The sequence below is a fragment of the Lactuca saligna genome, chromosome 1, assembly GCF_052625555.1.
Source record: "Lactuca saligna cultivar CGN05327 chromosome 1, ASM5262555v1, whole genome shotgun sequence".
Lineage (NCBI taxonomy): Eukaryota > Viridiplantae > Streptophyta > Magnoliopsida > Asterales > Asteraceae > Lactuca > Lactuca saligna.
The window spans coordinates 157257099-157279578 of NC_136417.1; the positions used below are offsets into that span (position 1 = coordinate 157257099).

The 22480-nt window shown below is 49.5% G+C and overlaps 67 non-coding genes across 67 annotated transcripts; all 67 read left to right on the forward strand.

Moving 5' to 3' along the window:
- Window positions 1–60: 60 nt before the first annotated feature.
- Window positions 61–179, forward strand: LOC145028206 (5S ribosomal RNA). Its single transcript, XR_013675961.1, has one exon. It is a non-coding gene; the product is annotated as a 5S ribosomal RNA (ribosomal RNA).
- Window positions 180–396: 217 nt separating this feature from the next.
- LOC145025707 (5S ribosomal RNA) lies at window positions 397–515 on the forward strand. Its single transcript, XR_013673709.1, has one exon. It is a non-coding gene; the product is annotated as a 5S ribosomal RNA (ribosomal RNA).
- A 220-nt stretch (window positions 516–735) lies between these two features.
- LOC145028207 (5S ribosomal RNA) lies at window positions 736–854 on the forward strand. Its single transcript, XR_013675962.1, has one exon. It is a non-coding gene; the product is annotated as a 5S ribosomal RNA (ribosomal RNA).
- A 222-nt stretch (window positions 855–1076) lies between these two features.
- On the forward strand, window positions 1077–1195 carry LOC145025889 (5S ribosomal RNA). The gene has a single exon (XR_013673880.1). It is a non-coding gene; the product is annotated as a 5S ribosomal RNA (ribosomal RNA).
- Window positions 1196–1412: 217 nt separating this feature from the next.
- Window positions 1413–1531, forward strand: LOC145025824 (5S ribosomal RNA). The gene has a single exon (XR_013673819.1). It is a non-coding gene; the product is annotated as a 5S ribosomal RNA (ribosomal RNA).
- Window positions 1532–1750: 219 nt separating this feature from the next.
- Window positions 1751–1869, forward strand: LOC145028208 (5S ribosomal RNA). Its single transcript, XR_013675963.1, has one exon. It is a non-coding gene; the product is annotated as a 5S ribosomal RNA (ribosomal RNA).
- Window positions 1870–2086: 217 nt separating this feature from the next.
- Window positions 2087–2205, forward strand: LOC145026817 (5S ribosomal RNA). The gene has a single exon (XR_013674770.1). It is a non-coding gene; the product is annotated as a 5S ribosomal RNA (ribosomal RNA).
- A 219-nt stretch (window positions 2206–2424) lies between these two features.
- LOC145027111 (5S ribosomal RNA) lies at window positions 2425–2543 on the forward strand. Its single transcript, XR_013675051.1, has one exon. It is a non-coding gene; the product is annotated as a 5S ribosomal RNA (ribosomal RNA).
- Window positions 2544–2760: 217 nt separating this feature from the next.
- LOC145026878 (5S ribosomal RNA) lies at window positions 2761–2879 on the forward strand. Its single transcript, XR_013674830.1, has one exon. It is a non-coding gene; the product is annotated as a 5S ribosomal RNA (ribosomal RNA).
- A 218-nt stretch (window positions 2880–3097) lies between these two features.
- Window positions 3098–3216, forward strand: LOC145026818 (5S ribosomal RNA). The gene has a single exon (XR_013674771.1). It is a non-coding gene; the product is annotated as a 5S ribosomal RNA (ribosomal RNA).
- A 217-nt stretch (window positions 3217–3433) lies between these two features.
- On the forward strand, window positions 3434–3552 carry LOC145025629 (5S ribosomal RNA). Its single transcript, XR_013673637.1, has one exon. It is a non-coding gene; the product is annotated as a 5S ribosomal RNA (ribosomal RNA).
- A 218-nt stretch (window positions 3553–3770) lies between these two features.
- On the forward strand, window positions 3771–3889 carry LOC145025594 (5S ribosomal RNA). Its single transcript, XR_013673604.1, has one exon. It is a non-coding gene; the product is annotated as a 5S ribosomal RNA (ribosomal RNA).
- A 218-nt stretch (window positions 3890–4107) lies between these two features.
- On the forward strand, window positions 4108–4226 carry LOC145027179 (5S ribosomal RNA). The gene has a single exon (XR_013675114.1). It is a non-coding gene; the product is annotated as a 5S ribosomal RNA (ribosomal RNA).
- Window positions 4227–4446: 220 nt separating this feature from the next.
- On the forward strand, window positions 4447–4565 carry LOC145025890 (5S ribosomal RNA). The gene has a single exon (XR_013673881.1). It is a non-coding gene; the product is annotated as a 5S ribosomal RNA (ribosomal RNA).
- Window positions 4566–4782: 217 nt separating this feature from the next.
- Window positions 4783–4901, forward strand: LOC145025891 (5S ribosomal RNA). Its single transcript, XR_013673882.1, has one exon. It is a non-coding gene; the product is annotated as a 5S ribosomal RNA (ribosomal RNA).
- Window positions 4902–5118: 217 nt separating this feature from the next.
- On the forward strand, window positions 5119–5237 carry LOC145025825 (5S ribosomal RNA). Its single transcript, XR_013673820.1, has one exon. It is a non-coding gene; the product is annotated as a 5S ribosomal RNA (ribosomal RNA).
- A 219-nt stretch (window positions 5238–5456) lies between these two features.
- On the forward strand, window positions 5457–5575 carry LOC145028209 (5S ribosomal RNA). The gene has a single exon (XR_013675964.1). It is a non-coding gene; the product is annotated as a 5S ribosomal RNA (ribosomal RNA).
- A 217-nt stretch (window positions 5576–5792) lies between these two features.
- On the forward strand, window positions 5793–5911 carry LOC145026909 (5S ribosomal RNA). Its single transcript, XR_013674860.1, has one exon. It is a non-coding gene; the product is annotated as a 5S ribosomal RNA (ribosomal RNA).
- Window positions 5912–6130: 219 nt separating this feature from the next.
- Window positions 6131–6249, forward strand: LOC145027112 (5S ribosomal RNA). Its single transcript, XR_013675052.1, has one exon. It is a non-coding gene; the product is annotated as a 5S ribosomal RNA (ribosomal RNA).
- Window positions 6250–6466: 217 nt separating this feature from the next.
- On the forward strand, window positions 6467–6585 carry LOC145026879 (5S ribosomal RNA). The gene has a single exon (XR_013674831.1). It is a non-coding gene; the product is annotated as a 5S ribosomal RNA (ribosomal RNA).
- Window positions 6586–6803: 218 nt separating this feature from the next.
- On the forward strand, window positions 6804–6922 carry LOC145026819 (5S ribosomal RNA). Its single transcript, XR_013674772.1, has one exon. It is a non-coding gene; the product is annotated as a 5S ribosomal RNA (ribosomal RNA).
- Window positions 6923–7139: 217 nt separating this feature from the next.
- Window positions 7140–7258, forward strand: LOC145025630 (5S ribosomal RNA). The gene has a single exon (XR_013673638.1). It is a non-coding gene; the product is annotated as a 5S ribosomal RNA (ribosomal RNA).
- A 218-nt stretch (window positions 7259–7476) lies between these two features.
- Window positions 7477–7595, forward strand: LOC145025595 (5S ribosomal RNA). Its single transcript, XR_013673605.1, has one exon. It is a non-coding gene; the product is annotated as a 5S ribosomal RNA (ribosomal RNA).
- A 218-nt stretch (window positions 7596–7813) lies between these two features.
- Window positions 7814–7932, forward strand: LOC145027180 (5S ribosomal RNA). The gene has a single exon (XR_013675115.1). It is a non-coding gene; the product is annotated as a 5S ribosomal RNA (ribosomal RNA).
- A 222-nt stretch (window positions 7933–8154) lies between these two features.
- LOC145025892 (5S ribosomal RNA) lies at window positions 8155–8273 on the forward strand. Its single transcript, XR_013673883.1, has one exon. It is a non-coding gene; the product is annotated as a 5S ribosomal RNA (ribosomal RNA).
- A 217-nt stretch (window positions 8274–8490) lies between these two features.
- On the forward strand, window positions 8491–8609 carry LOC145028210 (5S ribosomal RNA). Its single transcript, XR_013675965.1, has one exon. It is a non-coding gene; the product is annotated as a 5S ribosomal RNA (ribosomal RNA).
- Window positions 8610–8825: 216 nt separating this feature from the next.
- Window positions 8826–8944, forward strand: LOC145025877 (5S ribosomal RNA). The gene has a single exon (XR_013673869.1). It is a non-coding gene; the product is annotated as a 5S ribosomal RNA (ribosomal RNA).
- A 219-nt stretch (window positions 8945–9163) lies between these two features.
- Window positions 9164–9282, forward strand: LOC145015677 (5S ribosomal RNA). Its single transcript, XR_013665995.1, has one exon. It is a non-coding gene; the product is annotated as a 5S ribosomal RNA (ribosomal RNA).
- Window positions 9283–9505: 223 nt separating this feature from the next.
- LOC145025761 (5S ribosomal RNA) lies at window positions 9506–9624 on the forward strand. Its single transcript, XR_013673761.1, has one exon. It is a non-coding gene; the product is annotated as a 5S ribosomal RNA (ribosomal RNA).
- Window positions 9625–9841: 217 nt separating this feature from the next.
- LOC145014674 (5S ribosomal RNA) lies at window positions 9842–9960 on the forward strand. Its single transcript, XR_013665576.1, has one exon. It is a non-coding gene; the product is annotated as a 5S ribosomal RNA (ribosomal RNA).
- Window positions 9961–10179: 219 nt separating this feature from the next.
- LOC145025861 (5S ribosomal RNA) lies at window positions 10180–10298 on the forward strand. The gene has a single exon (XR_013673854.1). It is a non-coding gene; the product is annotated as a 5S ribosomal RNA (ribosomal RNA).
- Window positions 10299–10515: 217 nt separating this feature from the next.
- On the forward strand, window positions 10516–10634 carry LOC145026415 (5S ribosomal RNA). The gene has a single exon (XR_013674389.1). It is a non-coding gene; the product is annotated as a 5S ribosomal RNA (ribosomal RNA).
- A 218-nt stretch (window positions 10635–10852) lies between these two features.
- Window positions 10853–10971, forward strand: LOC145026203 (5S ribosomal RNA). The gene has a single exon (XR_013674190.1). It is a non-coding gene; the product is annotated as a 5S ribosomal RNA (ribosomal RNA).
- A 225-nt stretch (window positions 10972–11196) lies between these two features.
- On the forward strand, window positions 11197–11315 carry LOC145025762 (5S ribosomal RNA). Its single transcript, XR_013673762.1, has one exon. It is a non-coding gene; the product is annotated as a 5S ribosomal RNA (ribosomal RNA).
- A 217-nt stretch (window positions 11316–11532) lies between these two features.
- Window positions 11533–11651, forward strand: LOC145014680 (5S ribosomal RNA). Its single transcript, XR_013665578.1, has one exon. It is a non-coding gene; the product is annotated as a 5S ribosomal RNA (ribosomal RNA).
- A 217-nt stretch (window positions 11652–11868) lies between these two features.
- On the forward strand, window positions 11869–11987 carry LOC145026698 (5S ribosomal RNA). The gene has a single exon (XR_013674657.1). It is a non-coding gene; the product is annotated as a 5S ribosomal RNA (ribosomal RNA).
- A 218-nt stretch (window positions 11988–12205) lies between these two features.
- On the forward strand, window positions 12206–12324 carry LOC145025596 (5S ribosomal RNA). Its single transcript, XR_013673606.1, has one exon. It is a non-coding gene; the product is annotated as a 5S ribosomal RNA (ribosomal RNA).
- Window positions 12325–12542: 218 nt separating this feature from the next.
- On the forward strand, window positions 12543–12661 carry LOC145025893 (5S ribosomal RNA). The gene has a single exon (XR_013673884.1). It is a non-coding gene; the product is annotated as a 5S ribosomal RNA (ribosomal RNA).
- Window positions 12662–12878: 217 nt separating this feature from the next.
- On the forward strand, window positions 12879–12997 carry LOC145014687 (5S ribosomal RNA). Its single transcript, XR_013665579.1, has one exon. It is a non-coding gene; the product is annotated as a 5S ribosomal RNA (ribosomal RNA).
- Window positions 12998–13215: 218 nt separating this feature from the next.
- On the forward strand, window positions 13216–13334 carry LOC145025597 (5S ribosomal RNA). Its single transcript, XR_013673607.1, has one exon. It is a non-coding gene; the product is annotated as a 5S ribosomal RNA (ribosomal RNA).
- Window positions 13335–13552: 218 nt separating this feature from the next.
- Window positions 13553–13671, forward strand: LOC145025894 (5S ribosomal RNA). Its single transcript, XR_013673885.1, has one exon. It is a non-coding gene; the product is annotated as a 5S ribosomal RNA (ribosomal RNA).
- A 217-nt stretch (window positions 13672–13888) lies between these two features.
- LOC145025577 (5S ribosomal RNA) lies at window positions 13889–14007 on the forward strand. The gene has a single exon (XR_013673587.1). It is a non-coding gene; the product is annotated as a 5S ribosomal RNA (ribosomal RNA).
- A 219-nt stretch (window positions 14008–14226) lies between these two features.
- On the forward strand, window positions 14227–14345 carry LOC145014693 (5S ribosomal RNA). The gene has a single exon (XR_013665580.1). It is a non-coding gene; the product is annotated as a 5S ribosomal RNA (ribosomal RNA).
- A 218-nt stretch (window positions 14346–14563) lies between these two features.
- On the forward strand, window positions 14564–14682 carry LOC145026803 (5S ribosomal RNA). Its single transcript, XR_013674755.1, has one exon. It is a non-coding gene; the product is annotated as a 5S ribosomal RNA (ribosomal RNA).
- Window positions 14683–14900: 218 nt separating this feature from the next.
- LOC145014700 (5S ribosomal RNA) lies at window positions 14901–15019 on the forward strand. Its single transcript, XR_013665581.1, has one exon. It is a non-coding gene; the product is annotated as a 5S ribosomal RNA (ribosomal RNA).
- Window positions 15020–15237: 218 nt separating this feature from the next.
- LOC145014715 (5S ribosomal RNA) lies at window positions 15238–15356 on the forward strand. Its single transcript, XR_013665588.1, has one exon. It is a non-coding gene; the product is annotated as a 5S ribosomal RNA (ribosomal RNA).
- A 217-nt stretch (window positions 15357–15573) lies between these two features.
- On the forward strand, window positions 15574–15692 carry LOC145026755 (5S ribosomal RNA). The gene has a single exon (XR_013674709.1). It is a non-coding gene; the product is annotated as a 5S ribosomal RNA (ribosomal RNA).
- A 219-nt stretch (window positions 15693–15911) lies between these two features.
- On the forward strand, window positions 15912–16030 carry LOC145026923 (5S ribosomal RNA). Its single transcript, XR_013674873.1, has one exon. It is a non-coding gene; the product is annotated as a 5S ribosomal RNA (ribosomal RNA).
- A 221-nt stretch (window positions 16031–16251) lies between these two features.
- LOC145025895 (5S ribosomal RNA) lies at window positions 16252–16370 on the forward strand. Its single transcript, XR_013673886.1, has one exon. It is a non-coding gene; the product is annotated as a 5S ribosomal RNA (ribosomal RNA).
- Window positions 16371–16587: 217 nt separating this feature from the next.
- On the forward strand, window positions 16588–16706 carry LOC145025897 (5S ribosomal RNA). The gene has a single exon (XR_013673887.1). It is a non-coding gene; the product is annotated as a 5S ribosomal RNA (ribosomal RNA).
- Window positions 16707–16925: 219 nt separating this feature from the next.
- Window positions 16926–17044, forward strand: LOC145014722 (5S ribosomal RNA). The gene has a single exon (XR_013665590.1). It is a non-coding gene; the product is annotated as a 5S ribosomal RNA (ribosomal RNA).
- Window positions 17045–17261: 217 nt separating this feature from the next.
- LOC145026804 (5S ribosomal RNA) lies at window positions 17262–17380 on the forward strand. The gene has a single exon (XR_013674756.1). It is a non-coding gene; the product is annotated as a 5S ribosomal RNA (ribosomal RNA).
- Window positions 17381–17598: 218 nt separating this feature from the next.
- LOC145014728 (5S ribosomal RNA) lies at window positions 17599–17717 on the forward strand. Its single transcript, XR_013665591.1, has one exon. It is a non-coding gene; the product is annotated as a 5S ribosomal RNA (ribosomal RNA).
- A 218-nt stretch (window positions 17718–17935) lies between these two features.
- On the forward strand, window positions 17936–18054 carry LOC145014732 (5S ribosomal RNA). Its single transcript, XR_013665592.1, has one exon. It is a non-coding gene; the product is annotated as a 5S ribosomal RNA (ribosomal RNA).
- A 218-nt stretch (window positions 18055–18272) lies between these two features.
- Window positions 18273–18391, forward strand: LOC145026865 (5S ribosomal RNA). Its single transcript, XR_013674817.1, has one exon. It is a non-coding gene; the product is annotated as a 5S ribosomal RNA (ribosomal RNA).
- Window positions 18392–18610: 219 nt separating this feature from the next.
- Window positions 18611–18729, forward strand: LOC145025946 (5S ribosomal RNA). The gene has a single exon (XR_013673937.1). It is a non-coding gene; the product is annotated as a 5S ribosomal RNA (ribosomal RNA).
- Window positions 18730–18948: 219 nt separating this feature from the next.
- Window positions 18949–19067, forward strand: LOC145014736 (5S ribosomal RNA). The gene has a single exon (XR_013665593.1). It is a non-coding gene; the product is annotated as a 5S ribosomal RNA (ribosomal RNA).
- Window positions 19068–19284: 217 nt separating this feature from the next.
- LOC145026756 (5S ribosomal RNA) lies at window positions 19285–19403 on the forward strand. The gene has a single exon (XR_013674710.1). It is a non-coding gene; the product is annotated as a 5S ribosomal RNA (ribosomal RNA).
- A 219-nt stretch (window positions 19404–19622) lies between these two features.
- Window positions 19623–19741, forward strand: LOC145014739 (5S ribosomal RNA). The gene has a single exon (XR_013665603.1). It is a non-coding gene; the product is annotated as a 5S ribosomal RNA (ribosomal RNA).
- Window positions 19742–19960: 219 nt separating this feature from the next.
- Window positions 19961–20079, forward strand: LOC145026937 (5S ribosomal RNA). The gene has a single exon (XR_013674886.1). It is a non-coding gene; the product is annotated as a 5S ribosomal RNA (ribosomal RNA).
- Window positions 20080–20298: 219 nt separating this feature from the next.
- LOC145026426 (5S ribosomal RNA) lies at window positions 20299–20417 on the forward strand. Its single transcript, XR_013674400.1, has one exon. It is a non-coding gene; the product is annotated as a 5S ribosomal RNA (ribosomal RNA).
- A 218-nt stretch (window positions 20418–20635) lies between these two features.
- On the forward strand, window positions 20636–20754 carry LOC145014745 (5S ribosomal RNA). The gene has a single exon (XR_013665605.1). It is a non-coding gene; the product is annotated as a 5S ribosomal RNA (ribosomal RNA).
- Window positions 20755–20972: 218 nt separating this feature from the next.
- On the forward strand, window positions 20973–21091 carry LOC145022823 (5S ribosomal RNA). The gene has a single exon (XR_013670938.1). It is a non-coding gene; the product is annotated as a 5S ribosomal RNA (ribosomal RNA).
- Window positions 21092–21309: 218 nt separating this feature from the next.
- LOC145014749 (5S ribosomal RNA) lies at window positions 21310–21428 on the forward strand. The gene has a single exon (XR_013665606.1). It is a non-coding gene; the product is annotated as a 5S ribosomal RNA (ribosomal RNA).
- Window positions 21429–21646: 218 nt separating this feature from the next.
- Window positions 21647–21765, forward strand: LOC145014753 (5S ribosomal RNA). Its single transcript, XR_013665607.1, has one exon. It is a non-coding gene; the product is annotated as a 5S ribosomal RNA (ribosomal RNA).
- Window positions 21766–21983: 218 nt separating this feature from the next.
- Window positions 21984–22102, forward strand: LOC145026284 (5S ribosomal RNA). The gene has a single exon (XR_013674265.1). It is a non-coding gene; the product is annotated as a 5S ribosomal RNA (ribosomal RNA).
- A 220-nt stretch (window positions 22103–22322) lies between these two features.
- LOC145025514 (5S ribosomal RNA) lies at window positions 22323–22441 on the forward strand. Its single transcript, XR_013673524.1, has one exon. It is a non-coding gene; the product is annotated as a 5S ribosomal RNA (ribosomal RNA).
- The last annotated feature ends 39 nt before the right edge of the window (window positions 22442–22480 follow it).

Genomic DNA, 22480 nt, shown 5'->3' on the forward strand with positions numbered 1-22480 from the left:
AAAGCAAACGAGGTTCTGCGTCTTGTAAGACATAAAAACAATAAGCATGGATAGTATTTTGGGTGCGATCATACCAGCACTAATGCACCGGATCCCATCAGAACTCCGCAGTTAAGCGTGCTTGGGCGAGAGTAGTACTAGGATGGGTGACCCCCTGGGAAGTCCTCGTGTTGCACCCCCTTTTTCGTTGCCTGTCTGCGTTTTTTTTATGTTTTAGGTGCGTTTTTTTTCTTTCTTGCTATATCCATGCTCGGGCGGCCTCCGGTTCAATGTTGATTGTTTTCTTGTTTCCCGAACCGAGCCGATCCATCACGTGGGTCCCACGCCTCGCGTCCGAAAGCAAACGAGGTTCTGCGTCTTGTAAGACATAAAAACAATAAGCATGGATAGTATTTCGGGTGCGATCATACCAGCACTAATGCACCAGATCCCATCAGAACTCCGCAGTTAAGCGTGCTTGGGCGAGAGTAGTACTAGGATGGGTGACCCCCTGGGAAGTCCTCGTGTTGCACCCCCTTTTTCGTTGCCCGTCTGCGTTTTTTTTATGTTTTAGGTGTGTTTTTTTTTTTCTTTCTTGCTATATCCATGCTCGGGCGGCCTCCGGTTCAATGTTGATTGTTTTCTTCTTTCCCGAACCGAGCCGATCCATCACGTGGGTCCCACGCCTCGCGTCCGAAAGCAAACGAGGTTCTGCGTCTTGTAAGACATAAAAACAATAAGCATGGATAGTATTTCGGGTGCGATCATACCAGCACTAATGCACCGGATCCCATCAGAACTCCGCAGTTAAGCGTGCTTGGGCGAGAGTAGTACTAGGATGGGTGACCCCCTGGGAAGTCCTCGTGTTGCACCCCCTTTTTCGTTGCCCGTCTGCGTTTTTTTATGTTTTAGGTGCGTTTTTTTTTTTTTTCTTTTTTGCTATATCCATGCTCGGGCGGCCACCGGTTCAATGTTGATTGTTTTCTTGTTTCCCGAACCGAGCCGAACCATCACGTGGGTCCCACGCCTCGCGTCCGAAAGCAAACGAGGTTCTGCGTCTTGTAAGACATAAAAACAATAAGCATGGATAGTATTTCGGGTGCGATCATACCAGCACTAATGCACCGGATCCCATCAGAACTCCGCAGTTAAGCGTGCTTGGGCGAGAGTAGTACTAGGATGGCTGACCCCCTGGGAAGTCCTCGTGTTGCACCCCCTTTTTCGTTGCCCGTCTGCGTTTTTTTTATGTTTTAGGTGCGTTTTTTTTCTTTCTTGCTATATCCATGCTCGGGCGGCCTCCGGTTCAATGTTGATTGTTTTCTTGTTTCCCGAACCGAGCCGATCCATCACGTGGGTCCCACGCCTCGCGTCCGAAAGCAAACGAGGTTCTGCGTCTTGTAAGACATAAAAACAATAAGCATGGATAGTATTTCGGGTGCGATCATACCAGCACTAATGCACCGGATCCCATCAGAACTCCGCAGTTAAGCGTGCTTGGGCGAGAGTAGTACTAGGATGGGTGACCCCCTGGGAAGTCCTCGTGTTGCACCACCTTTTTCGTTGCCCGTCTGCGTTTTTTTTATGTTTTAGGTGCGTTTTTTTTTTCTTTCTTGCTATATCCATGCTCGGGCGGCCTCCGGTTCAATGTTGATTGTTTTCTTGTTTCCCGAACCGAGCCGATCCATCACGTGGGTCCCACGCCTCGCGTCCGAAAGCAAACGAGGTTCTGCGTCTTGTAAGACATAAAAACAATAAGCATGGATAGTATTTCGGGTGCGATCATACCAGCACTAATGCACCGGATCCCATCAGAACTCCGCAGTTAAGCGTGCTTGGGCGAGAGTAGTACTAGGATGGGTGACCCCCTGGGAAGTCCTCGTGTTGCACCCCCTTTTTCGTTGCCCGTCTGCGTTTTTTTTATGTTTTAGGTGCGTTTTTTTTCTTTCTTGCTATATCCATGCTCGGGCGGCCTCCGGTTCAATGTTGATTGTTTTCTTGTTTCCCGAACCGAGCCGATCCATCACGTGGGTCCCACGCCTCGCGTCCGAAAGCAAACGAGGTTCTGCGTCTTGTAAGACATAAAAACAATAAGCATGGATAGTATTTCGGGTGCGATCATACCAGCACTAATGCACCGGATCCCATCAGAACTCCACAGTTAAGCCTGCTTGGGCGAGAGTAGTACTAGGATGGGTGACCCCCTGGGAAGTCCTCGTGTTGCACCCCCTTTTTCGTTGCCCGTCTGCGTTTTTTTTATGTTTTAGGTGCGTTTTTTTTTTCTTTCTTGCTATATCCATGCTCGGGCGGCCTCCGGTTCAATGTTGATTGTTTTCTTGTTTCCCGAACCGAGCCGATCCATCACGTGGGTCCCACGCCTCGCGTCCGAAAGCAAACGAGGTTCTGCGTCTTGTAAGACATAAAAACAATAAGCATGGATAGTATTTCGGGTGCGATCATACCAGCACTAATGCACCGGATCCCATCATAACTCCGCAGTTAAGCGTGCTTGGGCGAGAGTAGTACTAGGATGGGTGACCCCCTGGGAAGTCCTCGTGTAGCACCCCCTTTTTCGTTGCCCGTCTGCGTTTTTTTATGTTTTAGGTGCGTTTTTTTTTCTTTCTTGGTATATCAATGCTCGGGCGGCCTCCGGTTCAATGTTGATTGTTTTCTTGTTTCCCGAACCGAGCCGATCCATCACGTGGGTCCCACGCCTCGCGTCCGAAAGCAAACGAGGTTCTGCGTCTTGTAAGACATAAAAACAATAAGCATGGATAGTATTTCGGGTGCGATCATACCAACACTAATGCACCGGATCCCATCAGAACTCCACAGTTAAGCGTGCTTGGGCGAGAGTAGTACTAGGATGGGTGACCCCTTGGGAAGTCCTCGTGTTGCACCCCCTTTTTTGTTTCCCGTCTGCGTTTTTTTTATGTTTTAGGTGCGTTTTTTTTTCTTTCTTGCTATATCCATGCTCGGGCGGCCTCCGGTTCAATGTTGATTGTTTTCTTGTTTCCCGAACCGAGCCGATCCATCACGTGGGTCCCACGCCTCGCGTCCGAAAGCAAACGAGGTTCTGCGTCTTGTAAGACATAAAAACAATAAGCATGGATAGTATATCGGGTGCGATCATACCAGCACTAATGCACCGGATCCCATTAGAACTCCGCAGTTAAGCGTGCTTGGGCGAGAGTAGAACTAGGATGGGTGACCCCCTGGGAAGTCCTCGTGTTGCACCCCCTTTTTCGTTGCCCGTCTGCGTTTTTTTTATGTTTTAGGTGCGTTTTTTTTCTTACTTGCTATATCCATGCTCGGGCGGCCTCCGGTTCAATGTTGATTGTTTTCTTGTTTCCCGAACCGAGCCGATCCATCACGTGGGTCCCACGCCTCGCGTCCGAAAGCAAACGAGGTTCTGCGTCTTGTAAGACATAAAAACAATAAGCATTGATAGTATTTCGGGTGCGATCATACCAGCACTAATGCACCGGATCCCATCAGAACTCCGCAGTTAAGCGTGCTTGGGCGAGAGTAGTACTAGGATGGGTGACCCCCGGGGAAGTCCTCGTGTTGCACCCCCTTTTTCGTTGCCCGTCTGCGTTTTTTTATGTTTTAGGTGCGTTTTTTTTTTCTTTCTTGGTATATCAATGCTCGGGCGGCCTCCGGTTCAATGTTGATTGTTTTCTTGTTTCCCGAACCGAGCCGATCCATCACGTGGGTCCCACGCCTCGCGTCCGAAAGCAAACGAGGTTCTGCGTCTTGTAAGACATAAAAACAATAAGCATGGATAGTGTTTCGGTTGCGATCATACCAGCACTAATGCACCGGATCCCATCAGAACTCCGCAGTTAAGCGTGCTTGGGCGAGAGTAGTACTAGGATGGGTGACCCCCTGGGAAGTCCTCGTGTTGCACCCCCTTTTTCGTTGCCCGTCTGCGTTTTTTTTATGTTTTAGGTGTGTTTTTTTTTCTTTCTTGCTATATCCATGCTCGGGCGGCCTCCGGTTCAATGTTGATTGTTTTCTTCTTTCCCGAACCGAGCCGATCCATCACGTGGGTCCCACGCCTCGCGTCCGAAAGCAAACGAGGTTCTGCGTCTTGTAAGACATAAAAACAATAAGCATGGATAGTATTTCGGGTGCGATCATACCAGCACTAATGCACCGGATCCCATCAGAACTCCGCAGTTAAGCGTGCTTGGGCGAGAGTAGTACTAGGATGGCTGACCCCCTGGGATGTCCTCGTGTTGCACCACCTTTTTCGTTGCCCGTCTGCGTTTTTTTATGTTTTAGGTGCGTTTTTTTTTTTTCTTTTTTGCTATATCCATGCTCGGGCGACCACCGGTTCAATGTTGATTGTTTTCTTGTTTCCCGAACCGAGCCGAACCATCACGTGGGTCCCACGCCTCGCGTCCGAAAGCAAACGAGGTTCTGCGTCTTGTAAGACATAAAAACAATAAGCATGGATAGTATTTCGGGTGCGATCATACCAGCACTAATGCACCGGATCCCATCAGAACTCCGCAGTTAAGCGTGCTTGGGCGAGAGTAGTACTAGGATGGCTGACCCCCTGGGAAGTCCTCGTGTTGCACCCCCTTTTTCGTTGCCCGTCTGCGTTTTTTTTATGTTTTAGGTGCGTTTTTTTTCTTTCTTGCTATATCCATGCTCGGGCGGCCTCCGGTTCAATGTTGATTGTTTTCTTGTTTCCCGAACCGAGCCGATCCATCACGTGGGTCCCACGCCTCGCGTCCGAAAGCAAACGAGGTTCTGCGTCTTGTAAGACATAAAAACAATAAGCATGGATAGTATTTCGGGTGCGATCATACCAGCACTAATGCACCGGATCCCATCAGAACTCCGCAGTTAAGCGTGCTTGGGCGAGAGTAGTACTAGGATGGCTGACCCCCTGGGAAGTCCTCGTGTTGCACCCCTTTTTTCGTTGCCCGTCTGCGTTTTTTTTATGTTTTAGGTGCGTTTTTTTTCTTTCTTGCTATATCCATGCTCGGGCGGCCTCCGGTTCAATGTTGATTGTTTTCTTGTTTCCCGAACCGAGCCGATCCATCACGTGGGTCCCACGCCTCGCGTCCGAAAGCAAACGAGGTTCTGCGTCTTGTAAGACATAAAAACAATAAGCATGGATAGTATTTCGGGTGCGATCATACCAGCACTAATGCACCGGATCCCATCAGAACTCCGCAGTTAAGCGTGCTTGGGCGAGAGTAGTACTAGGATGGGTGACCCCCTGGGAAGTCCTCGTGTTGCACCACCTTTTTCGTTGCCCGTCTGCGTTTTTTTTATGTTTTAGGTGCGTTTTTTTTTTCTTTCTTGCTATATCCATGCTCGGGCGGCCTCCGGTTCAATGTTGATTGTTTTCTTGTTTCCCGAACCGAGCCGATCCATCACGTGGGTCCCACGCCTCGCGTCCGAAAGCAAACGAGGTTCTGCGTCTTGTAAGACATAAAAACAATAAGCATGGATAGTATTTCGGGTGCGATCATACCAGCACTAATGCACCGGATCCCATCAGAACTCCGCAGTTAAGCGTGCTTGGGCGAGAGTAGTACTAGGATGGGTGACCCCCTGGGAAGTCCTCGTGTTGCACCCCCTTTTTCGTTGCCCGTCTGCGTTTTTTTTATGTTTTAGGTGCGTTTTTTTTCTTTCTTGCTATATCCATGCTCGGGCGGCCTCCGGTTCAATGTTGATTGTTTTCTTGTTTCCCGAACCGAGCCGATCCATCACGTGGGTCCCACGCCTCGCGTCCGAAAGCAAACGAGGTTCTGCGTCTTGTAAGACATAAAAACAATAAGCATGGATAGTATTTCGGGTGCGATCATACCAGCACTAATGCACCGGATCCCATTAGAACTCCACAGTTAAGCCTGCTTGGGCGAGAGTAGTACTAGGATGGGTGACCCCCTGGGAAGTCCTCGTGTTGCACCCCCTTTTTCGTTGCCCGTCTGCGTTTTTTTTATGTTTTAGGTGCGTTTTTTTTTTCTTTCTTGCTATATCCATGCTCGGGCGGCCTCCGGTTCAATGTTGATTGTTTTCTTGTTTCCCGAACCGAGCCGATCCATCACGTGGGTCCCACGCCTCGCGTCCGAAAGCAAACGAGGTTCTGCGTCTTGTAAGACATAAAAACAATAAGCATGGATAGTATTTCGGGTGCGATCATACCAGCACTAATGCACCGGATCCCATCATAACTCCGCAGTTAAGCGTGCTTGGGCGAGAGTAGTACTAGGATGGGTGACCCCCTGGGAAGTCCTCGTGTAGCACCCCCTTTTTCGTTGCCCGTCTGCGTTTTTTTATGTTTTAGGTGCGTTTTTTTTTCTTTCTTGGTATATCAATGCTCGGGCGGCCTCCGGTTCAATGTTGATTGTTTTCTTGTTTCCCGAACCGAGCCGATCCATCACGTGGGTCCCACGCCTCGCGTCCGAAAGCAAACGAGGTTCTGCGTCTTGTAAGACATAAAAACAATAAGCATGGATAGTATTTCGGGTGCGATCATACCAACACTAATGCACCGGATCCCATCAGAACTCCACAGTTAAGCGTGCTTGGGCGAGAGTAGTACTAGGATGGGTGACCCCTTGGGAAGTCCTCGTGTTGCACCCCCTTTTTTGTTTCCCGTCTGCGTTTTTTTTATGTTTTAGGTGCGTTTTTTTTTCTTTCTTGCTATATCCATGCTCGGGCGGCCTCCGGTTCAATGTTGATTGTTTTCTTGTTTCCCGAACCGAGCCGATCCATCACGTGGGTCCCACGCCTCGCGTCCGAAAGCAAACGAGGTTCTGCGTCTTGTAAGACATAAAAACAATAAGCATGGATAGTATATCGGGTGCGATCATACCAGCACTAATGCACCGGATCCCATTAGAACTCCGCAGTTAAGCGTGCTTGGGCGAGAGTAGAACTAGGATGGGTGACCCCCTGGGAAGTCCTCGTGTTGCACCCCCTTTTTCGTTGCCCGTCTGCGTTTTTTTTATGTTTTAGGTGCGTTTTTTTTCTTTCTTGCTATATCCATGCTCGGGCGGCCTCCGGTTCAATGTTGATTGTTTTCTTGTTTCCCGAACCGAGCCGATCCATCACGTGGGTCCCACGCCTCGCGTCCGAAAGCAAACGAGGTTCTGCGTCTTGTAAGACATAAAAACAATAAGCATTGATAGTATTTCGGGTGCGATCATACCAGCACTAATGCACCGGATCCCATCAGAACTCCGCAGTTAAGCGTGCTTGGGCGAGAGTAGTACTAGGATGGGTGACCCCCGGGGAAGTCCTCGTGTTGCACCCCCTTTTTCGTTGCCCGTCTGCGTTTTTTTATGTTTTAGGTGCGTTTTTTTTTTCTTTCTTGGTATATCAATGCTCGGGCGGCCTCCGGTTCAATGTTGATTGTTTTCTTGTTTCCCGAACCGAGCCGATCCATCACGTGGGTCCCACGCCTCGCGTCCGAAAGCAAACGAGGTTCTGCGTCTTGTAAGACATAAAAACAATAAGCATGGATAGTGTTTCGGTTGCGATCATACCAGCACTAATGCACCGGATCCCATCAGAACTCCGCAGTTAAGCGTGCTTGGGCGAGAGTAGTACTAGGATGGGTGACCCCCTGGGAAGTCCTCGTGTTGCACCCCCTTTTTCGTTGCCCGTCTGCGTTTTTTTTATGTTTTAGGTGTGTTTTTTTTTCTTTCTTGCTATATCCATGCTCGGGCGGCCTCCGGTTCAATGTTGATTGTTTTCTTCTTTCCCGAACCGAGCCGATCCATCACGTGGGTCCCACGCCTCGCGTCCGAAAGCAAACGAGGTTCTGCGTCTTGTAAGACATAAAAACAATAAGCATGGATAGTATTTCGGGTGCGATCATACCAGCACTAATGCACCGGATCCCATCAGAACTCCGCAGTTAAGCGTGCTTGGGCGAGAGTAGTACTAGGATGGCTGACCCCCTGGGATGTCCTCGTGTTGCACCACCTTTTTCGTTGCCCGTCTGCGTTTTTTTATGTTTTAGGTGCGTTTTTTTTTTTTTTCTTTTTTGCTATATCCATGCTCGGGCGGCCACCGGTTCAATGTTGATTGTTTTCTTGTTTCCCGAACCGAGCCGAACCATCACGTGGGTCCCACGCCTCGCGTCCGAAAGCAAACGAGGTTCTGCGTCTTGTAAGACATAAAAACAATAAGCATGGATAGTATTTCGGGTGCGATCATACCAGCACTAATGCACCGGATCCCATCAGAACTCCGCAGTTAAGCGTGCTTGGGCGAGAGTAGTACTAGGATGGCTGACCCCCTGGGAAGTCCTCGTGTTGCACCCCCTTTTTCGTTGCCCGTCTGCGTTTTTTTTATGTTTTAGGTGCGTTTTTTTTCTTTCTTGCTATATCCATGCTCGGGCGGCCTCCGGTTCAATGTTGATTGTTTTCTTGTTTCCCGAACCGAGCCGATCCATCACGTGGGTCCCACGCCTCGCGTCCGAAAGCAAACGAGGTTCTGCGTCTTGTAAGACATAAAAACAATAAGCATGGATAGTATTTCGGGTGCGATCATACCAGCACTAATGCACCGGATCCCATCAGAACTCCGCAGTTAAGCGTGCTTGGGCGAGAGTAGTACTAGGATGGGTGACCCCCTGGGAAGTCCTCGTGTTGCACCCCCTTTTTCGTTGCCCGTCTGCGTTTTTTTTATGTTTTAGGTGCGTTTTTTTCTTTCTTGCTATATCCATGCTCGGGCGGCCTCCGGTTCAATGTTGATTGTTTTCTTGTTTCCCGAACCGAGCCGATCCATCACGTGGGTCCCACGCCTCGCGTCCGAAAGCAAACGAGGTTCTGCGTCTTGTAAGACATAAAACCAATAAGCATGGATAGTATTTCGGGTGCGATCATACCAGCACTAATGCACCGGATCCCATCAGAACTCCGCAGTTAACCGTGCTTGGGCGAGAGTAGTACTAGGATGGGTGACCCCCTGGGAAGTCCTCGTGTTGCACCCTCTTTTTCGTTGCCCGTCTGCGTTTTTTTTATGTTTTAGGTGTGTTTTTTTTTTCTTTCTTGCTATATCCATGCTCGGGCGGCCTCCGGTTCAATGTTGATTGTTTTCTTCTTTCCCGAACCGAGCCGATCCATCACGTGGGTCCCACGCCTCGCGTCCGAAAGCAAACGAGGTTCTGCGTCTTGTAAGACATAAAAACAATAAGCATGGATAGTATTTCGGGTGCGATCATACCAGCACTAATGCACCGGATCCCATCAGAACTCCGCAGTTAAGCGTGCTTGGGCGAGAGTAGTACTAGGATGGGTGACCCCCTGGGAAGTCCACGTGTTGCACCCCCTTTTTCGTTGCCCGTCTGCGTTTTTTTATGTTTTAGGTGCGTTTTTTTTTTTTTTTCTTTTTTGCTATATCCATGCTCGGGCGGCCACCGGTTCAATGTTGATTGTTTTCTTGTTTCCCGAACCGAGCCGAACCATCACGTGGGTCCCACGCCTCGCGTCCGAAAGCAAACGAGGTTCTGCGTCTTGTAAGACATAAAAACAATAAGCATGGATAGTATTTCGGGTGCGATCATACCAGCACTAATGCACCGGATCCCATCAGAACTCCGCAGTTAACCGTGCTTGGGCGAGAGTAGTACTAGGATGGGTGACCCCCTGGGAAGTCCTCGTGTTGCACCCCCATTTTCGTTGCCCGTCTGCGTTTTTTTTATGTTTTAGGTGCGTTTTTTTTCTTTCTTGCTATATCCATGCTCGGGCGGCCTCCGGTTCAATGTTGATTGTTTTCTTGTTTCCCGAACCGAGCCGATCCATCACGTGGGTCCCACGCCTCGCGTCCGAAAGCAAACGAGGTTCTGCGTCTTGTAAGACATAAAAACAATAAGCATGGATAGTATTTCGGGTGCGATCATACCAGCACTAATGCACCGGATCCCATCAGAACTCCGCAGTTAAGCGTGCTTGGGCGAGAGTAGTACTAGGATGGGTGACCCCCTGGGAAGTCCTCGTGTTGCACCCCCTTTTTCGTTGCCCGTCTGCGTTTTTTTTATGTTTTAGGTGCGTTTTTTTTTTCTTTCTTGCTATATCCATGCTCGGGCGGCCTCCGGTTCAATGTTGATTGTTTTCTTGTTTCCCGAACCGAGCCGATCCATCACGTGGGTCCCACGCCTCGCGTCCGAAAGCAAACGAGGTTCTGCGTCTTGTAAGACATAAAAACAATAAGCATGGATAGTATTTCGGGTGCGATCATACCAGCACTAATGCACCGGATCCCATCAGAACTCCGCAGTTAAGCATGCTTGGGCGAGAGTAGTACTAGGATGGGTGACCCCCTGGGAAGTCCTCGTGTTGCACCCCCTTTTTCGTTGCCCGTCTGCGTTTTTTTTATGTTTTAGGTGCGTTTTTTTTCTTTCTTGCTATATCCATGCTCGGGCGGCCTCCGGTTCAATGTTGATTGTTTTCTTGTTTCCCGAACCGAGCCGATCCATCACGTGGGTCCCACGCCTCGCGTCCGAAAGCAAACGAGGTTCTGCGTCTTGTAAGACATAAAAACAATAAGCATGGATAGTGTTTCGGTTGCGATCATACCAGCACTAATGCACCGGATCCCATCAGAACTCTGCAGTTAAGCGTGCTTGGGCGAGAGTAGTACTAGGATGGGTGACCCCCTGGGAAGTCCTCGTGTTGCACCCCCTTTTTCGTTGCCCGTCTGCGTTTTTTTTATGTTTTAGGTGTGTTTTTTTTTCTTTCTTGCTATATCCATGCTCGGGCGGCCTCCGGTTCAATGTTGATTGTTTTCTTCTTTCCCGAACCGAGCCGATCCATCACGTGGGTCCCACGCCTCGCGTCCGAAAGCAAACGAGGTTCTGCGTCTTGTAAGACATAAAAACAATAAGCATGGATAGTATTTCGGGTGCGATCATACCAGCACTAATGCACCGGATCCCATCAGAACTCCGCAGTTAAGCGTGCTTGGGCGAGAGTAGTAATAGGATGGGTGACCCCCTGGGAAGTCCACGTGTTGCACCCCCTTTTTCGTTGCCCGTCTGCGTTTTTTTATGTTTTAGGTGCGTTTTTTTTTTTTTTTTTCTTTTTTGCTATATCCATGCTCGGGCGGCCACCGGTTCAATGTTGATTGTTTTCTTGTTTCCCGAACCGAGCCGAACCATCACGTGGGTCCCACGCCTCGCGTCCGAAAGCAAACGAGGTTCTGCGTCTTGTAAGACATAAAAACAATAAGCATGGATAGTATTTCGGGTGCGATCATACCAGCACTAATGCACCGGATCCCATCAGAACTCCGCAGTTAACCGTGCTTGGGCGAGAGTAGTACTAGGATGGGTGACCCCCTGGGAAGTCCTCGTGTTGCACCCCCTTTTTCGTTTCCCGTCTGCGTTTTTTTTATGTTTTAGGTGCGTTTTTTTTCTTTCTTGCTATATCCATGCTCGGGCGGCCTCCGGTTCAATGTTGATTGTTTTCTTGTTTCCCGAACCGAGCCGATCCATCACGTGGGTCCCACGCCTCGCGTCCGAAAGCAAACGAGGTTCTGCGTCTTGTAAGACATAAAAACAATAAGCATGGATAGTATTTCGGGTGCGATCATACCAGCACTAATGCACCGGATCCCATCAGAACTCCGCAGTTAAGCGTGCTTGGGCGAGAGTAGTACTAGGATGGGTGACCCCCTGGGAAGTCCTCGTGTTGCACCCCCTTTTTCGTTGCCCGTCTGCGTTTTTTTTATGTTTTAGGTGCGTTTTTTTTCTTTCTTGCTATATCCATGCTCGGGCGGCCTCCGGTTCAATGTTGATTGTTTTCTTGTTTCCCGAACCGAGCCGATCCATCACGTGGGTCCCACGCCTCGCGTCCGAAAGCAAACGAGGTTCTGCGTCTTGTAAGACATAAAAACAATAAGCATGGATAGTGTTTCGGTTGCGATCATACCAGCACTAATGCACCGGATCCCATCAGAACTCCGCAGTTAAGCGTGCTTGGGCGAGAGTACTACTAGGATGGGTGACCCCCTGGGAAGTCCTCGTGTTGCACCCCCTTTTTCGTTGCCCGTCTGCGTTTTTTTTATGTTTTAGGTGTGTTTTTTTTTCTTTCTTGCTATATCCATGCTCGGGCGGCCTCCGGTTCAATGTTGATTGTTTTCTTCTTTCCCGAACCGAGCCGATCCATCACGTGGGTCCCACGCCTCGCGTCCGAAAGCAAACGAGGTTCTGCGTCTTGTAAGACATAAAAACAATAAGCATGGATAGTGTTTCGGTTGCGATCATACCAGCACTAATGCACCGGATCCCATCAGAACTCCGCAGTTAAGCGTGCTTGGGCGAGAGTAGTACTAGGATGGGTGACCCCCTGGGAAGTCCTCGTGTTGCACCCCCTTTTTCGTTGCCCGTCTGCGTTTTTTTTATGTTTTAGGTGTGTTTTTTTTTCTTTCTTGCTATATCCATGCTCGGGCGGCCTCCGGTTCAATGTTGATTGTTTTCTTGTTTCCCGAACCGAGCCGATCCATCACGTGGGTCCCACGCCTCGCGTCCGAAAGCAAACGAGGTTCTGCGTCTTGTAAGACATAAAAACAATAAGCATGGATAGTATTTCGGGTGCGATCATACCAGCACTAATGCACCGGATCCCATCAGAACTCCGCAGTTAAGCGTGCTTGGGCGAGAGTAGTACTAGGATGGCTGACCCCCTGGGAAGTCCTCGTGTTGCACCCCCTTTTTCGTTGCCCGTCTGCGTTTTTTTTATGTTTTAGGTGCGTTTTTTTTCTTTCTTGCTATATCCATGCTCGGGCGGCCTCCGGTTCAATGTTGATTGTTTTCTTGTTTCCCGAACCGAGCCGATCCATCACGTGGGTCCCACGCCTCGCGTCCGAAAGCAAACGAGGTTCTGCGTCTTGTAAGACATAAAAACAATAAGCATGGATAGTATTTCGGGTGCGATCATACCAGCACTAATGCACCGGATCCCATCAGAACTCCGCAGTTAAGCGTGCTTGGGCGAGAGTAGTACTAGGATGGGTGACCCCCTGGGAAGTCCTCGTGTTGCACCCCCTTTTTCGTTGCCCGTCTGCGTTTTTTTTATGTTTTAGGTGTGTTTTTTTTTCTTTCTTGCTATATCCATGCTCGGGCGGCCTCCGGTTCAATGTTGATTGTTTTCTTCTTTCCCGAACCGAGCCGATCCATCACGTGGGTCCCACGCCTCGCGTCCGAAAGCAAACGAGGTTCTGCGTCTTGTAAGACATAAAAACAATAAGCATGGATAGTGTTTCGGTTGCGATCATACCAGCACTAATGCACCGGATCCCATCAGAACTCCGCAGTTAAGCGTGCTTGGGCGAGAGTAGTACTAGGATGGGTGACCCCCTGGGAAGTCCTCGTGTTGCACCCCCTTTTTCGTTGCCCGTCTGCGTTTTTTTTATGTTTTAGGTGTGTTTTTTTTTCTTTCTTGCTATATCCATGCTCGGGCGGCCTCCGGTTCAATGTTGATTGTTTTCTTGTTTCCCGAACCGAGCCGATCCATCACGTGGGTCCCACGCCTCGCGTCCGAAAGCAAACGAGGTTCTGCGTCTTGTAAGACATAAAAACAATAAGCATGGATAGTATTTCGGGTGCGATCATACCAGCACTAATGCACCGGATCCCATCAGAACTCCGCAGTTAAGCGTGCTTGGGCGAGAGTAGTACTAGGATGGCTGACCCCCTGGGAAGTCCTCGTGTTGCACCCCCTTTTTCGTTGCCCGTCTGCGTTTTTTTTATGTTTTAGGTGCGTTTTTTTTCTTTCTTGCTATATCCATGCTCGGGCGGCCTCCGGTTCAATGTTGATTGTTTTCTTGTTTCCCGAACCGAGCCGATCCATCACGTGGGTCCCACGCCTCGCGTCCGAAAGCAAACGAGGTTCTGCGTCTTGTAAGACATAAAAACAATAAGCATGGATAGTATTTCGGGTGCGATCATACCAGCACTAATGCACCGGATCCCATCAGAACTCCGCAGTTAAGCGTGCTTGGGCGAGAGTAGTACTAGCATGGGTGACCCCCTGGGAAGTCCTCGTGTTGCACCCCCTTTTTCGTTGCCCGTCTGCGTTTTTTTTATGTTTTAGGTGCGTTTTTTTTTTCTTTCTTGCTATATCCATGCTCGGGCGGCCTCCGGTTCAATGTTGATTGTTTTCTTGTTTCCCGAACCGAGCCGATCCATCACGTGGGTCCCACGCCTCGCGTCCGAAAGCAAACGAGGTTCTGCGTCTTGTAAGACATAAAAACAATAAGCATGGATAGTATTTCGGGTGCGATCATACCAGCACTAATGCACCGGATCCCATCAGAACTCCGCAGTTAAGCGTGCTTGGGCGAGAGTAGTACTAGGATGGGTGACCCCCTGGGAAGTCCTCGTGTTGCACCCCCTTTTTCGTTGCCCGTCTGCGTTTTTTTTATGTTTTTGGTGCGTTTTTTTTTCTTTCTTGCTATATCCATGCTCGGGCGGCCTCCGGTTCAATGTTGATTGTTTTCTTGTTTCCCGAACCGAGCCGATCCATCACGTGGGTCCCACGCCTCGCGTCCGAAAGCAAACGAGGTTCTGCGTCTTGTAAGACATAAAAACAATAAGCATGGATAGTATTTCGGGTGCGATCATACCAACACTAATGCACCGGATCCCATCAGAACTCCACAGTTAAGCGTGCTTGGGCGAGAGTAGTACTAGGATGGGTGACCCCCTGGGAAGTCCTCGTGTTGCACCCCCTTTTTCGTTGCCCGTCTGCGTTTTTTTTATGTTTTAGGTGCGTTTTTTTTTCTTTCTTGCTATATCCATGCTCGGGCGGCCTCCGGTTCAATGTTGATTGTTTTCTTGTTTCCCGAACCGAGCCGATCCATCACGTGGGTCCCACGCCTCGCGTCCAAAAGCAAACGAGGTTCTGCGTCTTGTAAGACATAAAAACAATAAGCATGGATAGTATTTCGGGTGCGATCATACCAGCACTAATGCACCGGATCCCATCAGAACTCCGCAGTTAAGCGTGCTTGGGCGAGAGTAGTACTAGGATGGGTGACCCCCTGGGAAGTCCTCGTGTTGCACCCCCTTTTTCGTTGCCCGTCTGCGTTTTTTTATGTTTTAGGTGCGTTTTTTTTTTCTTTCTTGCTATATCCACGCTCGGGCGGCCTCCGGTTCAATGTTGATTGTTTTCTTGTTTCCCGAACCGAGCCGATCCATCACGTGGGTCCCACGCCTCGCGTCCAAAAGCAAACGAGGTTCTGCGTCTTGTAAGACATAAAAACAATAAGCATGGATAGTATTTCGGGTGCGATCATACCAGCACTAATGCACCGGATCCCATCAGAACTCCGCAGTTAAGCGTGCTTGGGCGAGAGTAGTACTAGGATGGGTGACCCCCTGGGAAGTCCTCGTGTTGCACCCCCTTTTTCGTTGCCCGTCTGCGTTTTTTTTATGTTTTAGGTGCGTTTTTTTTCTTTCTTGCTATATCCATGCTCGGGCGGCCTCCGGTTCAATGTTGATTGTTTTCTTGTTTCCCGAACCGAGCCGATCCATCACGTGGGTCCCACGCCTCGCGTCCGAAAGCAAACGAGGTTCTGCGTCTTGTAAGACATAAAAACAATAAGCATGGATAGTGTTTCGGTTGCGATCATACCAGCACTAATGCACCGGATCCCATCAGAACTCCGCAGTTAAGCGTGCTTGGCCGAGAGTAGTACTAGGATGGGTGACCCCCTGGGAAGTCCTCGTGTTGCACCCCCTTTTTCGTTGCCCGTCTGCGTTTTTTTTTATGTTTTAGGTGTGTTTTTTTTTCTTTCTTGCTATATCCATGCTCGGGCGGCCTCCGGTTCAATGTTGATTGTTTTCTTCTTTCCCGAACCGAGCCGATCCATCACGTGGGTCCCACGCCTCGCGTCCGAAAGCAAACGAGGTTCTGCGTCTTGTAAGACATAAAAACAATAAGCATGGATAGTATTTCGGGTGCGATCATACCAGCACTAATGCACCGGATCCCATCAGAACTCCGCAGTTAAGCGTGCTTGGGCGAGAGTAGTACTAGGATGGCTGACCCCCTGGGATGTCCTCGTGTTGCACCCCCTTTTTCGTTACCCGTCTGCGTTTTTTTATGTTTTAGGTGCGTTTTTTTTTTTTTCTTTTTTGCTATATCCATGCTCGGGCGGCCACCGGTTCAATGTTGATTGTTTTCTTGTTTCCCGAACCGAGCCGAACCATCACGTGGGTCCCACGCCTCGCGTCCGAAAGCAAACGAGGTTCTGCGTCTTGTAAGACATAAAAACAATAAGCATGGATAGTATTTCGGGTGCGATCATACCAGCACTAATGCACCGGATCCCATCAGAACTCCGCAGTTAAGCGTGCTTGGGCGAGAGTAGTACTAGGATGGCTGACCCCCTGGGAAGTCCTCGTGTTGCACCCCCTTTTTCGTTGCCCGTCTGCGTTTTTTTTATGTTTTAGGTGCGTTTTTTTTCTTTCTTGCTATATCCATGCTCGGGCGGCCTCCGGTTCAATGTTGATTGTTTTCTTGTTTCCCGAACCGAGCCGATCCATCACGTGGGTCCCACGCCTCGCGTCCGAAAGCAAACGAGGTTCTGCGTCTTGTAAGACATAAAAACAATAAGCATGGATAGTATTTCGGGTGCGATCATACCAGCACTAATGCACCGGATCCCATCAGAACTCCGCAGTTAAGCGTGCTTGGGCGAGAGTAGTACTAGGATGGCTGACCCCCTGGGAAGTCCTCGTGTTGCACCCCCTTTTTCGTTGCCCGTCTGCGTTTTTTTTATGTTTTAGGTGCGTTTTTTTTTTCTTTCTTGCTATATCCATGCTCGGGCGGCCTCCGGTTCAATGTTGATTGTTTTCTTGTTTCCCGAACCGAGCCGATCCATCACGTGGGTCCCACGTCTCGCGTCCGAAAGCAAACGAGGTTCTGCGTCTTGTAAGACATAAAAACAATAAGCATGGATAGTATTTCGGGTGCGATCATACCAGCACTAATGCACCGGATCCCATCAGAACTCCGCAGTTAAGCGTGCTTGGGCGAGAGTAGTACTAGGATGGGTGACCCCCTGGGAAGTCCTCGTGTTGCACCCCCTTTTTCGTTGCCCGTCTGCGTTTTTTTTATGTTTTAGGTGCGTTTTTTTTCTTTCTTGCTATATCCATGCTCGGGCGGCCTCCGGTTCAATGTTGATTGTTTTCTTGTTTCCTGAACCGAGCCGATCCATCACGTGGGTCCCACGCCTCGCGTCCGAAAGCAAACGAGGTTCTGCGTCTTGTAAGACATAAAAACAATAAGCATGGATAGTATTTCGGGTGCGATCATACCAACACTAATGCACCGGATCCCATCAGAACTCCACAGTTAAGCGTGCTTGGGCGAGAGTAGTACTAGGATGGGTGACCCCCTGGGAAGTCCTCGTGTTGCACCCCCTTTTTCGTTGCCCGTCTGCGTTTTTTTTATGTTTTAGGTGCGTTTTTTTTTCTTTCTTGCTATATCCATGCTCGGGCGGCCTCCGGTTCAATGTTGATTGTTTTCTTGTTTCCCGAACCGAGCCGATCCATCACGTGGGTCCCACGCCTCGCGTCCAAAAGCAAACGAGGTTCTGCGTCTTGTAAGACATAAAAACAATAAGCATGGATAGTATTTCGGGTGCGATCATACCAGCACTAATGCACCGGATCCCATCAGAACTCCGCAGTTAAGCGTGCTTGGGCGAGAGTAGTACTAGGATGGGTGACCCCCTGGGAAGTCCTCGTGTTGCACCCCCTTTTTCGTTGCCCGTCTGCGTTTTTTTATGTTTTAGGTGCGTTTTTTTTTTCTTTCTTGCTATATCCACGCTCGGGCGGCCTCCGGTTCAATGTTGATTGTTTTCTTGTTTCCCGAACCGAGCCGATCCATCACGTGGGTCCCACGCCTCGCGTCCGAAAGCAAACGAGGTTCTGCGTCTTGTAAGACATAAAAACAATAAGCATGGATAGTATTTCGGGTGCGATCATACCAGCACTAATGCACCGGATCCCATCAGAACTCCGCAGTTAAGCGTGCTTGGGCGAGAGTAGTACTAGGATGGGTGACCCCCTGGGAAGTCCTCGTGTTGCACCCCCTTTTTCGTTGCCCGTCTGCGTTTTTTTTATGTTTTAGGTGCGTTTTTTTTTCTTTCTTGCTATATCCATGCTCGGGCGGCCTCCGGTTCAATGTTGATTGTTTTCTTGTTTCCCGAACCGAGCCGATCCATCACGTGGGTCCCACGCCTCGCGTCCGAAAGCAAACGAGGTTCTGCGTCTTGTAAGACATAAAAACAATAAGCATGGATAGTATTTCGGGTCCGATCATACCAGCACTAATGCACCGGATCACATCAGAACTCCGCAGTTAAGCGTGCTTGGGCGAGAGTAGTACTAGGATGGGTGACCCCCTGGGAAGTCCTCGTGTTGCACCCCCTTTTTCGTTGCCCGTCTGCGTTTTTTTTATGTTTTAGGTGCGTTTTTTTTTTCTTTCTTGCTATATCCACGCTCGGGCGGCCTCCGGTTCAATGTTGATTGTTTTCTTCTTTCCCGAACCGAGCCGATCCATCACGTGGGTCCCACGCCTCGCGTCCGAAAGCAAACGAGGTTCTGCGTCTTGTAAGACATAAAAACAATAAGCATGGATAGTATTTCGGGTGCGATCATACCAGCACTAATGCACCGGATCCCATTAGAACTCCACAGTTAAGCGTGCTTGGGCGAGAGTAGTACTAGGATGGGTGACCCCCTGGGAAGTCCTCGTGTTGCACCCCCTTTTTCGTTGCCCGTCTGCGTTTTTTTTATGTTTTAGGTGCGTTTTTTTTTTCTTTCTTGCTATATCAATGCTCGGGCGGCCTCCGGTTCAATGTTGATTGTTTTCTTGTTTCCCGAACCGAGCCGATCCATCACGTGGGTCCCACGCCTCGCGTCCAAAAGCAAACGAGGTTCTGCGTCTTGTAAGACATAAAAACAATAAGCATGGATAGTATTTCGGGTGCGATCATACCAGCACTAATGCACCGGATCCCATCAGAACTCCGCAGTTAAGCGTGCTTGGGCGAGAGTAGTACTAGGATGGGTGACCCCCTGGGAAGTCCTCGTGTTGCACCCCCTTTTTCGTTGCCCGTCTGCGTTTTTTTTATGTTTTAGGTGCGTTTTTTTTCTTTCTTGCTATATCCATGCTCGGGCGGCCTCCGGTTCAATGTTGATTGTTTTCTTGTTTCCCGAACCGAGCCGATCCATCACGTGGGTCCCACGCCTCGCGTCCGAAAGCAAACGAGGTTCTGCGTCTTGTAAGACATAAAAACAATAAGCATGGATAGTGTTTCGGTTGCGATCATACCAGCACTAATGCACCGGATCCCATCAGAACTCCGCAGTTAAGCGTGCTTGGCCGAGAGTAGTACTAGGATGGGTGACCCCCTGGGAAGTCCTCGTGTTGCACCCCCTTTTTCGTTGCCCGTCTGCGTTTTTTTTTATGTTTTAGGTGTGTTTTTTTTTCTTTCTTGCTATATCCATGCTCGGGCGGCCTCCGGTTCAATGTTGATTGTTTTCTTCTTTCCCGAACCGAGCCGATCCATCACGTGGGTCCCACGCCTCGCGTCCGAAAGCAAACGAGGTTCTGCGTCTTGTAAGACATAAAAACAATAAGCATGGATAGTATTTCGGGTGCGATCATACCAGCACTAATGCACCGGATCCCATCAGAACTCCGCAGTTAAGCGTGCTTGGGCGAGAGTAGTACTAGGATGGGTGACCCCCTGGGAAGTCCTCGTGTTGCACCCCCTTTTTCGTTGCCCGTCTGCGTTTTTTTTATGTTTTAGGTGCGTTTTTTTTTTCTTTCTTGCTATATCCATGCTCGGGCGGCCTCCGGTTCAATGTTGATTGTTTTCTTGTTTCCCGAACCGAGCCGATCCATCACGTGGGTCCCACGTCTCGCGTCCGAAAGCAAACGAGGTTCTGCGTCTTGTAAGACATAAAAACAATAAGCATGGATAGTATTTCGGGTGCGATCATACCAGCACTAATGCACCGGATCCCATCAGAACACCGCAGTTAAGCGTGCTTGGGCGAGAGTAGTACTAGGATGGCTGACCCCCTGGGAAGTCCTCGTGTTGCACCCCCTTTTTCGTTGCCCGTCTGCGTTTTTTTTATGTTTTAGGTGCGTTTTTTTTTTCTTTCTTGCTATATCCACGCTCGGGCGGCCTCCGGTTCAATGTTGATTGTTTTCTTCTTTCCCGAACCGAGCCGATCCATCACGTGGGTCCCACGCCTCGCGTCCGAAAGCAAACGAGGTTCTGCGTCTTGTAAGACATAAAAACAATAAGCATGGATAGTATTTCGGGTGCGATCATACCAGCACTAATGCACCGGATCCCATCAGAACACCGCAGTTAAGCGTGCTTGGGCGAGAGTAGTACTAGGATGGGTGACCCCCTGGGAAGTCCTCGTGTTGCACCCCCTTTTTCGTTGCCCGTCTGCGTTTTTTTTATGTTTTAGGTGCGTTTTTTTTTCTTTCTTGCTATATCCATGCTCGGGCGGCCTCCGGTTCAATGTTGATTGTTTTCTTGTTTCCCGAACCGAGCCGATCCATCACGTGGGTCCCACGCCTCGCGTCCGAAAGCAAACGAGGTTCTGCGTCTTGTAAGACATAAAAACAATAAGCATGGATAGTATTTCGGGTGCGATCATACCAGCACTAATGCACCGGATCCCATCAGAACTCCGCAGTTAAGCGTGCTTGGGCGAGAGTAGTACTAGGATGGGTGACCCCCTGGGAAGTCCTCGTGTTGCACCCCCTTTTTCGTTGCCCGTCTGCGTTTTTTTTATGTTTTAGGTGCGTTTTTTTTTCTTTCTTGGTATATCCATGCTCGGGCGGCCTCCGGTTCAATGTTGATTGTTTTCTTGTTTCCCGAACCGAGCCGATCCATCACGTGGGTCCCACGCCTCGCGTCCGAAAGCAAACGAGGTTCTGCGTCTTGTAAGACATAAAAACAATAAGCATGGATAGTATTTCGGGTGCGATCATACCAGCACTAATGCACCGGTTCCCATCAGAACACCGCAGTTAAGCGTGCTTGGGCGAGAGTAGTACTAGGATGGGTGACCCCCTGGGAAGTCCTCGTGTTGCACCCCCTTTTTCGTTGCCCGTCTGCGTTTTTTTTATGTTTTAGGTGCGTTTTTTTTTCTTTCTTGCTATATCCATGCTCGGGCGGCCTCCGGTTCAATGTTGATTGTTTTCTTGTTTCCCGAACCGAGCCGATCCATCACGTGGGTCCCACGCCTCGCGTCCGAAAGCAAACGAGGTTCTGCGTCTTGTAAGACATAAAAACAATAAGCATGGATAGTATTTCGGGTGCGATCATACCAGCACTAATGCACCGGATCCCATCAGAACTCCGCAGTTAAGCGTGCTTGGGCGAGAGTAGTACTAGGATGGGTGACCCCCTGGGAAGTCCTCGTGTTGCACCCCCTTTTTCGTTGCCCGTCTGCGTTTTTTTATGTTTTAGGTGCGTTTTTTTTTTCTTTCTTGCTATATCCACGCTCGGGCGGCCTCCGGTTCAATGTTGATTGTTTTCTTGTTTCCCGAACCGAGCCGATCCATCACGTGGGTCCCACGCCTCGCGTCCGAAAGCAAACGAGGTTCTGCGTATTGTAAGACATAAAAACAATAAGCATGGATAGTATTTCGGGTGCGATCATACCAGCACTAATGCACCGGATCCCATCAGAACTCCGCAGTTAAGCGTGCTTGGGCGAGAGTAGTACTAGGATGGGTGACCCCCTGGGAAGTCCTCGTGTTGCACCCCCTTTTTCGTTGCCCGTCTGCGTATTTTTTATGTTTTAGGTGCGTTTTTTTTTCTTTCTTGCTATATCAATGCTCGGGCGGCCTCCGGTTCAATGTTGATTGTTTTCTTGTTTCCCGAACCGAGCCGATCCATCACGTGGGTCCCACGCCTCGCGTCCGAAAGCAAACGAGGTTCTGCGTCTTGTAAGACATAAAAACAATAAGCATGGATAGTATTTCGGGTGCGATCATACCAGCACCAATGCATCGGATCCCATCAGAACTCCGCAGTTAAGCGTGCTTGGGCGAGAGTAGTACTAGGATGGGTGACCCCCTGGGAAGTCCTCGTGTTGCACCCCCTTTTTTCGTTGCCCGTCTGCGTTTTTTTTATGTTTTAGGTGCGTTTTTTTTTTCTTTCTTGCTATATCCATGCTCGGGCGGCCTCCGGTTCAATGTTGATTGTTTTCTTGTTTCCCGAACCGAGCCGATCCATCACGTGGGTCCCACGCCTCGCGTCCGAAAGCAAACGTGGTTCTGCGTATTGTAAGACATAAAAACAATAAGCATGGATAGTATTTCGGGTGCGATCATACCAGCACTAATGCACCGGATCCCATCAGAACTCCGCAGTCAAGCGTGCTTGGGCGAGAGTAGTACTAGGATGGGTGACCCCCTGGGAAGTCCTCGTGTTGCACCCCCTTTTTCGTTGCCCGTCTGCGTTTTTTTTATGTTTTAGG